At 38.3% G+C, this 3,946-nt stretch overlaps 1 long non-coding RNA gene across 1 annotated transcript; it reads left to right on the plus strand.

Annotated features, from left to right (window-relative positions):
- The first annotated feature begins 237 nt into the window (after window positions 1–237).
- On the plus strand, window positions 238–3,536 carry LOC120188126. Its single transcript, XR_005522391.1, has 3 exons — window positions 238–459; window positions 548–840; window positions 3,526–3,536. It is a non-coding gene; the product is annotated as an uncharacterized LOC120188126 (long non-coding RNA).
- The last annotated feature ends 410 nt before the right edge of the window (window positions 3,537–3,946 follow it).

The raw sequence follows: 3,946 nt of genomic DNA on the forward strand, positions 1-3,946 counted from the left end.
ACCTAACAATCGACGAGAGTAAAATGATCAAAAGTTCCTCGATGAACCTGAGGACTCCAACATCAAAGCCGTCGGATCCCTGCACCTGAATATTTTAAACTTTTTTTGTCTGTTTAATTCGACTGAGATTTAGGGTTTTGAATCTCGTGTTTTTTGTTTATTTTTTTAGTTGCATCAGGGGATACACCGTACACATCAACATTTACATTCGAGGAATTGAATTGTCCCCTGAATTATTGTAAGGGTTATAAGTTGAGATGAAATTTGAAAAGCCTAGTAAAATTCAAGCTATTAGTTTGCCAATGATTTGACGCCTCCTTACATGGATTTAATTGCTCAAGCTCATAATGGTTCTGGGAAAACCAATTGCTTTACTCTTGGAATGCTATCTCGCGTAGATCCGAACCTAAAAGCTCCTCAGCAGTTTATATTTGTCCCACGAGAGAATTGGCTATTCAGGTTAAGTTTCTGAAAGTTTAATTTTTGAGGTTTTATTGAAATCTGGGTTTCAGTTTTGATGATGGAATTTAGCTCTTTTTTCGTGTAGAATTTGGAAGTTCTTATGAAGATGGGGAAGCATATTGGGATAACATCAGAATGTGCCATTCCAATGGATAGTTCTAATTATATTCCCATAAATAAACGGCCACCTATTACCGCTCAAGTAGTTATTGGTACTCCTAGCACTATTAAGAAGTGGATGTCGGCAAAGAAATTGGGTGTGAGTAATGTGAAGATTCTTGTGTTTGATGAAGCTGATCACATGCTGGGTGAGCTAACCTTTTTTTGCTGGTTTATTTGCATTTTGTTTTGATGGAAATTTGAATTTGCAGTTCCCATGTCTCATTACGATAGAGGGGGGCTTTTTTGCAAGTTTTTTTTATAAGAATCGGATGCCTCGTTAAAAAAAACTCTTCATAATCATCAACATACTAAACCGTATGTCAACAAAAATTGAAAGGAAAAAAGGTACCTCATGATTTATTAAATAAACAAACCAGTACAACCTAGAGTAAAAAACACACTAATCAAGATACATACACCAAATCAAGAAAAATCAGAAAACCTCTAAGAAACCCCCTCAAATAACCAAATAAAACAAGGACAACCCTATTTGATATTAACTCACACCTATCTTGAGCCTCACATCACTAAAATCCAAAATAACTTAAAGCAACACCCAAATCCATTAATGTGAAAAAAACACAACCGACTCCAAGAGGCCCCTCTTCATATTTGGAGAATCAACCCAATCCAATCTATTAAAATTCCTTCAAAAACCGCTAACAAGCCAAATGCCAAGCTTCCTCCAAGACACTTAAGCAACCTCAGACTTTTGCTTACTCTTTTTAGATTCGCGAGGTCTTTTTTTCTTCCCGAGCTTTGGGCCCTTCCCATGACCCTCTCCTTGCAACCTGATTGATCACCTATTTCCCCATTAGAAACCAATAGACCTATATTGAGACCGTCTTCCAGGGCATGAGACTCCATAACATTTTTGATCTGATCGATCGAAGGCACTAGGTAAGGAAGACTACAAAACTGAAACTTGGCCTTGAAGCTAAACTAATCTTACCAAACCAGTGGTTCCATCGCCAGGTATAACTTCTTTCCCAACTTTAAACGATTGGCCTTCAACCTTCAATCCTACTACCTCGTCAATTCTAGAGATGGTATTTGTGAAAATTTGGATTTTTGCCCGATCAAAGGACGAAGGATAATGTGAATTTTCGTCTATAGCAATAATTTCCCCCCACTTTGTTGTTATGTTTGTAAAGGTATCCCAGCTCCAAGCATGAAAAGGAATCCCTTCGCAAACCAACCAAATACGCGACTCTCCACCACAAAGTTTTTTTACCATGATTCAAACCTGTCGAACCACACTGCCAGAGACTCCGAATTCTCGACCTTTATTCTGTTAATTAACATCGAGTTTTCAAAACACAATAAGACAACGTTTCTAGTAGCTTTCATCAACGAAAAACCATTAAGGCCTTTTTCATGCATTTGTCTAGCAAGGTTCGAAAGGGAAAAAAGTTTCTACACCAACACACAAGGCAATTTTCCAGCACTCGTAGTTTATATTCATCAACCACCCCTTCTATCGAGGATAGGTCACTCTTCTTGTCAGCCACTTCCCTATCCTTCCGCTGAAATGATGGAGGAGTTCTTCTCTAGAAGGATTGCATGGGATTATATTTTGCCATCGAAACACCAATCTTGCAACCAAAAATGAAAAGCCATCCATTTGTTATAGATTGAATAGAAATAGAGAAGAATTCGAGAGAAAGATGAGAGAATAGGAGAGGATTCAGAGAGAAGAAAAGTTCATTCATTCATTTTCTGAGCATAAATGACTACAAGAAAGGTTTTTTATTTAGTTACAAAAATAGTACTGGGAATCTAAATTCTGCCAGCTGGCATTAATACTAACAGATTGCTAAAAGACTTGATTTGTATCATTTCTCTTCTCAGCCTGCATTGGGCCATCTGATCTGGGCCGCTCCATTGTGCTTCTGGACTGCTCCAACTCATCATGCTCCATCTTGTCAGGTAACTTAATCATCTGACCCTCTTTTGATTTAATTCCCAATTTACAATTTTCAATCCCTAATCATCGAGCAACCATCCCCAATTCCTCCCCTATCTCGTCCATTCCCAATCTCTTCTCTCCTCACCGTTCTTCTTCTCTTCGCCGTTCTTCTTCTCCTCGACCATAACAATACCCACCCCACAAGAAGATCCTTGTCCCCAAGGATCAAATCCAGGAAATTGACCTTTCATAACTGTATAGTCCTCCCATGTGTCATTTGATTCATCCAAATTCTCCCATCGAACCAGAAGTTGAGTGACTGGCTTACTGTTTCGATTCACTATACGCTTAGCCAAAACTTTTAAAGGTTGAACTCTGAACTGCCCCTCGTCATCTATTGCAGGAGGGTCCGTTGCAACAGTAGAGGAATCCCCAATAAATTTCTCAGAAGGCTCACATGGAACACTGGATGAAGTCTTGACGAATCTGGTAAGTGTAATTGATAGGCCACTTCACCAATTTTTTCCAGGACTTTATATGGCCCAAAATATTTAGCTGCTAACTTTAGGTTTTTTCGCAGGGCTAATGAAGTCTATCTGTATGTGTTTCAGGTAAACCATATCCCCCACATGAAAAACTCTTTCTGATATTTGTTTATCTGTTTGTTTGCTTCATACAGTTGCTTGCTAATTCTAACTGTTGCTTGACCAATGGTCTGATATTCTCTCTACTTGTCATAATATCTTGTACTGATTGCATTGCAGTATCTGTGGTCCAAACCATGATAGGTGGTTTGTAACCATACAAAGCCTGAAAAGGTTTACTTTTTAGGGCAGTGTGATAAGTGGTATTATACCACCACTCTGCATGAGATAACCACTTAGCCCATTTCTTAGGCTGATAAACAACAGCCCTCTAAGATATTGTTCTAGACATTGATTAACCCTTTATGTTTGTCCATCCGTTTCAGGATGATAAGCAGTACTGAAAAGGGTCTTAGTACCCAAATGTTTCATCAGTTCCTTCCAAAATATACTAGTAAAGGTTCTGTCTCTGTAAGAAATGGCCATGCAACTTATACACATTATCCAAGTAGAGTTTAGCTACCTCTGCTGTAGAATATGGATAAGATAGTGATAGGAAATGACTGTATTTGGTAAATTTATCCACAATAACCAATATACAATTCTTCTTAAGTGAAGTAGGTAATCCTTCAATGAAATCCATAGTGATAATTTCCCAGCCTGATTAGGAATAGGCAATGGCTGTAGTAATCCAGGCTTTGCAATGTCCACTTTATTTAGTTGGCAAGTCTGACAGCATCTAAGAAAATAACCATAGACTTAAGACTTGGCCAATAAAAAATTGACCTTATCCTGTAATAGGTAGCTTGTATACCTGAATGTCCCCCTT

The sequence above is a fragment of the Hibiscus syriacus genome, unplaced genomic scaffold (genome assembly GCF_006381635.1).
Source record: "Hibiscus syriacus cultivar Baekdansim isolate YM2019G1 unplaced genomic scaffold, ASM638163v2 tig00116938_pilon, whole genome shotgun sequence".
Lineage (NCBI taxonomy): Eukaryota > Viridiplantae > Streptophyta > Magnoliopsida > Malvales > Malvaceae > Hibiscus > Hibiscus syriacus.